At 35.8% G+C, this 10,383-nt stretch overlaps 1 long non-coding RNA gene across 1 annotated transcript; it reads left to right on the top strand.

Annotated features, from left to right (window-relative positions):
* Positions 1–389: 389 nt before the first annotated feature.
* LOC134318970 (uncharacterized) lies at positions 390–2,148 on the top strand. The gene is made up of 3 exons (XR_010013451.1): positions 390–445; positions 1,752–1,795; positions 2,101–2,148. It is a non-coding gene; the product is annotated as an uncharacterized LOC134318970 (long non-coding RNA).
* Positions 2,149–10,383: the final 8,235 nt, after the last annotated feature.

The following is a 10,383-nucleotide window of genomic DNA, read 5'->3' as shown; positions in this document are numbered from 1 at the left end:
GTTTTGTCTGAGAGCAGCACAGCAGAACTTAAAGTGCTCTGGTTCAGATCTGCTGCACCACAATCCTCTCCTCAAATCATTTACACTCATCACAACAGCAGCCATCAGTGTAAGAACAGCTCTTCTACATACACTTGTGTGTACAACTTCTCCAAGAGCATCCTCACCATCAGTGATACTGGTACCTACTACTGTGCTGTGGCTATGTGTGGGAGGATCATTTTTGGGAATGGAACAACTGTACATTTAAGTAAGAACAAATTCCTTTATATTTAATATTTATGTATTATTTAAAAGTACTAACTAGGTTATTTTTATATGTACTTTTCTACAGAAGAATCTGTGGACCCTGTAGTGCTCTGCCTTGCATTAGCTGTGGTGGTGTGTGTTATTGTGATCGCTGTTCAAGCTGTAAGTGCTAAAAAAAGAGGTAGACAGTGCCAGGGTAGGTGAATATTGTGTTACTATATTGTACCAGAAAAAGATCTTCTAACAACTAATTTCAACATAAAGGCAATACAAGTAAACACAAAATGAAGCATTTAAATAAACATTACATTTATTGAAGATGATTTATTGAATAAAACCTATATCACTCATGTAAAAAAAAGGATTGACCACCCTAGACATAATGGATCTTGGCAGTAACAATTGAATTTTAAAATTATTGTAACTTGTGATGACTTTTTTATTGCTGTGGAGAAATTTTGGGCCACTGTTCTATGCAGAATTGTTTTAATTCGGTTCCACTGGAGGGGTTTTGAGCATGAACAGCCTGTTTAAGGTCTTGCCACAGCATCTCTATGGGATTCAAGTCAGAACACCCAACACCTTATTTTCCCTTGAGCCATTCAGAGGTGGACTTGTGCTTCGTGCCATTGTCCTGCTGCATAACCCAACCGTAATTGAACTTTAGGTATAAACTGATAGGCAGGTATTCTCTTTCAGGATTTTCTGATAGAGAGTAGAATTCATGGTTCCATTTACTATGACAAGTCTAGCAGATCTTGCAGAAGCAAAGCAGCCCTAGATTGTCAGACCACCACTACCATGCATTGTTAACTTTACGCCAGATTTAATGGGACCCACTTTTGACCTAAGTTTCAACTTTGACTCATCAGTTTACAGAAAATTATCCCATTTGTCCTGGGGATCATCTAGATATTTTTAGCAAAGGTGAGATGAGCCTTTGTATTATCTTGATCAGCAATGGTTTGCATACTACAACTTTCCTATGGAAATCATAAGTACCATGGGTATTATTGTGGAATTGTGTACATTGACCTTTACTGAGGCAAGTGAGGCCTTCAGTTCTATAGATGTTCATCTAAAATTTGGGTAGGCTGCCCCTCTTTGGTAGGTTTAAAATTTTTCCAAGTTTTCTCTATTTATGGATACTGGCTTTCATTGCGAGTTCCAGAGCTTTAGCATTGGCTTTGTAACACTTTCCAGGCTGGTTGATTTCAATGACTTTGTTTCACATCTTTATTTAAATTAAAGAACATTGCATCATGTGTTGTGTTATTGCCAGACAGGTTCTGTTTATGTGACGTTTGGTTTATGTGACAAACCAAACGGTTTGCCTTCAATAAATAAAATCATTAAAATTGTTTACTTGTGTTATCTTTGTCTTATTTTAAAAGTAGTTCGATATTATCATTTAAGTGTGACAAATGTGCAATAATAGAAGAAATTGGAGATGCTCAAGTAGGCAGCAGTCTATAACACTAACCCACTGTTTTTCCCTACAGTGAAACCTCAAGAGAGTTTCATGTTGAAGAACCCACCCAGTCAGGTAACCAGGAACTTGACATACTGTACACATTTTTATAATCAGTCACTATATTTAAATGGACACTAACCAGTCACATGTTAATGTAATACAGGCAATGCAAATCTTTCTTAAATGTGAAAATTGTCAACCATGTTCCAGCAGCCTTTAGAAGACCTGTTATTAGTGCTTCTTTATTGACTAATGTCAAAACCGGAAATACTGTATGTTTTGTTGAAAATTACACATGCTTTCAAGGCATGCTTCTTTGTTGAAATTCTTGACTGTGAACACTTGTTAACATCCAATTCTTGTGTCTATTTTTGCAGGGCCTTGGTCCTGTGGAGCTAAATTATGCCGCTTTAAAATTCAGTGGGAAGAAAAACCAACAAGGAAGACAAAAGAGAAAACAAAGTCAGGATCAATGTGTATATTCTGACGTGCTTAACCATCATGTTTCATAAACAGACAGATTGACTTATTGCACACCTTATTGTGTTGATCTAATTAAAAATTAATGCCATTTTTGTCTATAAATCTACACCTAATTACCCTAATGATGCAATGCAAACAATTATTTAATTAAAGAAAAATGATGCATCCTTTTCCCCTTAACTATCACTCAATTGGATTCCATCTGATTCACCTGTTGCAATTTGAATTTATTAGACATGGTTTGAAAAGGCACAAATGTGAGTCTATAAAGGCATAGTCAGGATAAAAACCAAGCCATGAAGTTCAAGGCACTCTCTTTAATCAAATTGTGTCAAGATATAGAATAGGGCAGAGATATAAAAAAAAGTATACAAGCCTTTCAGTTGTCTTTAGACCACAGTGGGCTTATTAATCATGAAATGCTTGGCACCACCTTGACCTTAGGCATCTGGGCAGAAAGTAGGAAAGACCGGTCACTATAACAGAGCTACAACCATTTCTGCAGGACTGCATAAACCAGGCCTTTATGACAGAATGGCAAGACAGAAGCCACTGTTAAGTAAAAGGCAAATGACGGTATGTAAAGAAATCTGGCAACATGAGGAAAAAGATGATCTGGTCTGATGAGACAGAAGTTAAACTCTTAAGCAGAAAAGCAAGCACTATGTCTAAATAGGCAGTCCACATCATCTGGCTACTACCATTCCTACAGTGAAACATGGTAGTGGCATTATACTATAAGGGTTTCTTTCAGTGGCGGAGACAAAAAGACTGAGAAGAATAAAGGACAGATGAATGCAGCCAAATACATGAGCATCCTTAAATAAAATCTCATCCCAGGCACACACAAACTTACACTGATGCCAGAGTTCATCTTTCAACATAACATGACTTTTTATTAAGTACTTTATTGTTAATTGTTATGTGGACAGTTGTTACCATAAGATTAACCTATGTACAATTTGTTACTGTTAACCAAGACAAAATTACATGCTCATCTGTTAATGTTTAAGGTTATATGGATGTTGTGTAATTTTGTCTAGCACAAAATAATAATAATAATAATAATAATAAACATGTATGTTCCTGTTGACACAGACATTGTACTCTAAGATCCGATATTCTTGCTCAAGAATTTATGCTTTCACAAGCATATGTTACACACCCTATATGGATACTAGGGATGTAGGGTCAGTAACAGTAGTGGTTACAGAGGTGGGGCAATAGGAAATAAAACTGTAGACTGAGGACATAGGAAAAAAGAAACACAAACTGGATGCAGTTGGTAAAGCCAGAGTTTACTTTGGCTGGCACACATACAGTGAGTTATTTACATACAGTGGGTTATTTACAATGTACCAAAAATATTCACATCAAACAAAGACAAAAGGGCCAGGACGAAAGCGGTGCTAAAGGAAAGAATACAATGAAACCAAACCCATACTTCCTATGCTTAAATTCACATGAACTACAAACTAAATTCTATGAACTACAAACAAAATGCTAAACAAAATAACTAACTTCACTAATCTTTCCTACCCAAACATAAATACAATGGATGGCACATGTTTCTTGTGTCTATACGTAGGTTTGCTACATGATGAAAATGTATGAGCGCGCCCTTTCTTACATGTCCAGGCCCCAACACACAAACTGTAACAACTGGTCAAAAGGACTATACACAAAGAGACTAATCTCAGACTTCAAAGCATGTGCCACTGAGCCAAACACCAGCCAGTCACACCAAACACACTAGCCCGACATGCTAGGTCACTAAATTGCTAGCCGGGCGTCGTCTTCTGCTTCCTCTTTATACCAGGGGTCTGGCTCCACCCATGCTTCAGTCTTTCCTGCTGAACCACACGCTGCAATAAAAGTCTCAGCAGCAAAAAACAAAACAGTAAGATAGCAGCATATTTACAAACTAATAATAATAATAATAATAATAATAATAATAATAATACGTGCCTTTGCACATAACATATATGAGTACATGGAAAAAATAAGATTAGGATGTTATATGACACTATACATAAAATTTAAATATTCTATTAGCTACTAAGATACAAACATTATAACGGATATTAGAAAAAAAAATTTATGATAAGGTAAGAAAACACTGGACATAGTCCAGTGATGGCACAACACAGCATACCAGCATAAGCATGCTATTTATTACATCTTTTGTTAGGCAAAATTATTAACTTGGCCCATACAGTATAATTTACCTTATTTTTATGATACAAGTAGCATGGAATAAACAACTATGGTCACAATTATAATTTATGCCCAAAATAACCAAGTATATCAATGTATAACCAATATCAGTGCAGAGGTAATACAGAACATGTATCCATGTATGTACTTATGCACTATATACATTCATGCACAGCATTTTAGTTTGTTTTTTTTCAGGTGCAAAATCACATAAAGCGTAAATCTTACAGTACATGAGTAAGTAATGTGCATGTGTTAAATATTCAGTGGCAAAAAAAGTATTAAGGACAATACTTTCAGAAATGAGACAACTGGGTATGTTTTTAGATGTTAAATAATGTCTACAAAATAGGTGAAACCCATAAAATTCTATAAAATAACTTTCAGCTTGCAATATCCACTGTCAAAAATGTCAATAAAAATGAAAGAGAAGTATTGTAATTTGTAAATTGTAACCTGTAACCCTTTGACCACAATTACCCAAAGGTATGTTTGGAGAATAAATAATATTAAGCAACAAATCACCACGTTAAGCAAATGTTACCATGTGGAAGTGAGTTTAAACTCGAAGACGTTTTAAATTGCCCTGATATGTAATCGCCTCTCCTGTTTACAATGGCAGAACCTGTCTGCTCTACTGAGCTGCTCGAAGCAGTCTGCTTGTTTTATATGATTTAAAGAGCCAATCAAAAATAAGCAAAGAAATAACTTCACACTGAACAGCAAAACGCATTTTTGTGATTGGTTCAGAGGTGATTTGCGCTTGGGGGGCAGCGAGACAATCTCATGGGGCAATGGCCAACCAACCCCCAAACACCCCTCCCCCCTTCAGCGCCGGCCCTGCCTACAGTATTTGCATAATTTTATGTCCTCATATTGTCAAAGTTAAAACAGGTAGAAAAGTGATGTTTAAAAATATATGGTTTTAATTGGATTTCTTAATTTCCAACAGTTTTAATGGTTCTACATATAGGTTGTAACACGCTTTTTTCATTTTTGTGCACCTGAACTTGGTAGGTTATGTTTATTAAGCTGTAAAACTGATCTCTTCTATATTGCAATCTCTGTACTAAACGTGCTAACAGCATTACCTCGTTCAGCACGTCACAAAGGGGTACCAAAAAAAGGGTTTGGACATGAACTACAACTTTCAGTGTAGATAGCGCGACCAAGCTTTTTTAAAGTGCATATGGAGTGACCGCGGTATCCATTTAGCTAGAGCATCACTGCAAGATGATGCTAACTAGAGTGCAAGAAAGTGCACATTTGATCTGGTGCCCACCTGATAGTATGTAGTGCTCACCACATAGTATCTGGTGTGTACGGGACAGTATCTGGTGTGCATCTGATTGTATTTGGTGCTCACAATATAGTATCTGGTGTGCATCATATTGTATTTGGTGCTCACAACATAGTATCTGGTGCTTAACAGATAATTTCTGGTGCGTACCACTTTTTTACCTAAAAAGAAAAAAAAAAACCAAAAAACACCACAATATTTACAATATACTAAGAGCTATTTTTGTTATACATTTTTATACATTACAATACATCTGGTAGCTTTTTACACATGATTATAATTATTATTATTACTATTATTTTTATTATTTTATTTAAACAATGTGAAATTATAAATGTATACCAATCAATAGTGTCCAATTGTTTGGTATATTGGTTCTGGGTGAAAGTCTTCTGGAAAAAGTGTCAATCAAATGCAGGGTAGCACACACTCAGCCATTAACTCACTTCCCTTAGTCACTGGGTAAATTAGAGTAGCAAATGCCCAAATACCAAATTTTCCTAGAAAATTGAGCTTAGCTAAATTGAGCATTTAAAGAATGTTAACAAAGTAATAAAATGCCAATGTTGGCAAAATTGGTAAAAAAAAAAAAAGGCAAAACTTCCCGGAGGTGCATACATAGTTCAGATCTTAAAATGTTGACTGAAATTGAAAAACAGTTTTGGTTATAACAGTTGAATTTCTACCACTATTTTATTTGATTTGCCAATGATGGAAAACAAATACAGGAAATGATGTCAAAGCCTCAGGTCCTACATTTGTAACATGAAAGGTTGTTCTCAGTTTAACCCAAAGGGACCTCAGGGTGAAGATGCTCATGCTGATGTGGTTTGTGGTGGCACTTTTTAGTAAAACTGGTAAGTTTTTATGCATCCTTGTGTTGTTGTTGTGTACATGCTCTTGTGATTATCATTTAGCAGGAATAACACTGTATTAACTGCTGACTTAGTTGCAATAATACATAGACAGGACTAGTAAATTATTTAAGTAAAAATCTCAGTCCTTAAATAGTTTTATAGCTTTACATTTGTATCTATCAATGCTGTTTCTAATTAATCAAAACAAATGTCAAGCAGGACACCTGTATTTTATTAAAATGTTTAAAATAAAATTTTTGTGCAGTCTCTTTGCAAATTCCTCACCAAAAAGTTAACATGTATTGGCACATGAAATGATTTTGCTTTTGGTTTCTAATTGCAGATCCAGCACAAGCTCAAGAAATTCATCAGCCGAACCCAGTAATCACAGCTGCTATTGGTGATAATGTGACTCTGCATTGCTTTGTGCCAGAAGCGTTTCATGCTGATCTTTTTGTTTGGTACAAGCAAAAAGCAGGACGCGAGCCATTTTTGGTGGTTCAGGTTCGTAAAGGAAGTGATCCCTTTTACAATGGTAAACTCCAACCTCCAAAGGTTATTATTAATACAGAAAAAGGGAGCTGCAATGTAACCATCATTACTGTGGAAAAAGAAGATGAGGCGATGTATTACTGTGGCTTAACAACATTTTGCACAGTGTTTGGAAAAGGAACATTTTTATCTTTGAAAGGTAAGAATTCATTTCTATAACCTTTTGCTTAATACAACCTCATAAATTAGTAGTTCATCATAAATGTAGCTTGTATGAGATGCCTCTGTCTTAACGTTTTTGAAATTCTAAATGTGTTTCTATTTACAAAATACAAAAATCATGCCAAAATACCATAAAAACACAAATCACACAGACATTAGGAAACAGTTTAACCAAAACTGTTTGTTAGTTTAATTTCAGATTGTCCTAAAATTTACTGAAATTTGTCACATTTAAATGTTTTAGATCTTTCAAAAATAATTTAAGATAAATACTACACAAGTGAACATGTAGCTTTACTATTAAGATTTATTTTATTGAACGTAAAAATTTATTCAAAACCTCTATCACCCATGTGAATACATGACCACCTAATCTTAATAACTGTCTGTGCCACCCTTGTCAGTAACAACTGCAATGAAACTAATTCCTAACTGCAAATTAAAACATTTTAGCAGTGGAATCATAAAGAGAGCCTAAATCTTACATTTCTGATTATAATCAACAGATAGTGATGAATTAAAAAGCTCAGAGGACACGAGTAAGGAAATTACGTTTGTAAATAGGACAACATTACACCAGGGTAAGTTTTTAGTTCTATGTTTGTTATACTTAAATATCTTATGTGCATATTATTTTTGTTTAATACAAATAGGAAATAAACTTAACTAAAAATTTATTATTGGTACATGTGATATATCATCTTCACATGATTTATTTTTTATAAGTTACATTGTGTATCATTTGTTTGCAAGTGGTAAATTGTAATAAAATTTTACTACAGCCAAGTTGTCTGTTTTGCTGACTTTTTAAATGAAAATAAGTACATCCTCTGCAACAAACTATGAAGAAATGGTTATTATTCTGAAAATGGTAAAGCACAGTGTTTTTTATACACTGCCTGGCCAAAAACAGGTCACCACCTGGATTTAACTAAGCAAATAGGTAAGAGCCTCCCATCGGATAATTACTGCATGGGTGATTATGTTTCAGCTGGCAACAAGTTATTTAACTCTAACTGATGCAGTGAGTAGCTTCTCATTTGTTAAACAACCATGTCAAAAGACACATCCTGTGGTCGTGGAAAAGATGTTCATCTGTTTCAGAAGGGTCAAATTATTGGCATGCATCAAGCAGAGAAAGCATCTAAGGAGATTGTTGAAACTACTAAAATCGGGTTAAGAACTGTCCAACGCATTATTAAAAAGTGGAAGGACAGTGGGGAAACATCATCTTCGAGGAAGGAATGTGGTTGGAAAAAATCTTGAATGATCGTGATCGGCGATCACTTAAACGTTTGGTGAAATCAAATCGTAGAAAAACTCCAGTAGAACTCAGGGATATGTTTAATAGTGAAAGTAAGAGCATTTCCACACGCACAATGTGAAGGGAACTCAAGGGATTGGGACTAAACAGCTGTGTAGCCTTAAGAAAACCACTTGTCAGTGAGCCTAACCGGCAAAAACGGCTTCAATTTGCTAGGGAGCATAAAGATTGGAGCAATGGAAGAAGGTCATGTGGTCTGATGAGTCCAGATTTACCCTGTTCCAGAGTGATGGGTGCATCAGGGTAAGAACGCGGCTGAAGTGATGCACCCATCATGCCTAGTGCCTACAGTACAAGCCTGTGGGGGCAGTGCTATGATCTGGGGTTGCTGCAGTTGGTCAGGTCTAGGTTCAGCAAAGTTATGTGTCCAAAGAATGAGGTCAGCTGACTACCTGAATATACTGAATGACCAACTTATTCCATCAATGGATTTTTTTCTTCCCTGATGGCACGGGCATATTCCAAGATGACAATGCCAGGATTCATGGATATATGTCTTCTATATTTAATAACTTAAATGTAATGTGTAATATATTTAATATAATTCTACATAAGTCACTGTTGTTGTTAGAAGTCATTGAGTTTACTCAATGCCAAGAACCAGATTCTCTAAGCAGCTGAATAAGGATGTAAATATACAGCAATGTCTACACACTGTAAGCCTTCAGCTTACAATTTCCGCTGAACAAAATGCAAAATGTATTTACAAAAAAACATTACAAAAAACTTTAAAAGGCAAGGCAATATTTCCAAGCCAATAACAAACCCTTTGATACAGAAATAAAAATGCTTATACTGTATGCTGGGCATAATTTATATGACAGCAAAGAACCTGCAGGAAGAATCAGCTGCCACAGAAGTGGTGATGCATTGTTCAACTTTGCATAAAAAATGAAACGAAGGAGCAGGATTTGATATGTGTGGGTGGTTGGTGTGGCAGCCATTGCATGAAAACATTCTTTGAAATCCACAATCAACTACTTGCAAGCTGAAGCTTCTGGCAAGCCAGTTTGCATACACAATATTCTGCAAGTAAGGGTAAATGATGGAAAGACACTTAAAAGACTCATATCATGCTACAGAAAACTTTTGCATGTACCACCTTTTTAAATGTATTAAACACAGACTAACTGTGGATTCACTTGCTATGCTTGTTAAGTCTATATTTATATTTGGGACAGTGGTAGCCAGGTGGATAGAGCTTTGGACTATCAACCAGAAGATTAGCGGTTCAAATCCAGGCTCTGTTATGCAGCTGCTGTTGGGTCCTTGAGCAAGGCCCTTAACCCTGTCTGCTCCAGGGGCGCTGTATGATGGCTGACCCTGCGCTCTGACCCCAGCTTCCAAACAAGCTGGGATATGCGAAGAAAGAATTTCATTCTACTGTACAACTGTATCTGTATATATGACAAATACAGTATATATATACTGTATATACTTATACTTATAACCAATCAATAAAACTTAATGTCTAGGGGTGCCTAAGTTTTGCATACAATTGTAAATAATTTAATAATTTATGTCCCAAAGCAAAGGCTTCGGATGCTGAAATGATAATCCTGGGAGCAGCTTTAGGAGTGTGTGGGGTTATAATCTCTGCTCAAGCCATTTTCATTTGGAAATGGAAAAACAGTGAAGAGCACACAGGTACGTGTTAGCATGTTTACCATAAAATTACCTGCAATTTTAATTCTTGCTCATAGTACTGATATAGTGACAGGAAAACTGATAGTAGTGTGCAGATGTTTCAATGTTTAAGGAGCTG

This window comes from Trichomycterus rosablanca, chromosome 8 (genome assembly GCF_030014385.1).
Source record: "Trichomycterus rosablanca isolate fTriRos1 chromosome 8, fTriRos1.hap1, whole genome shotgun sequence".
In the NCBI taxonomy this organism is placed as follows: domain Eukaryota; kingdom Metazoa; phylum Chordata; class Actinopteri; order Siluriformes; family Trichomycteridae; genus Trichomycterus; species Trichomycterus rosablanca.
This window is presented reverse-complemented; position numbering and strand designations above follow the sequence as displayed.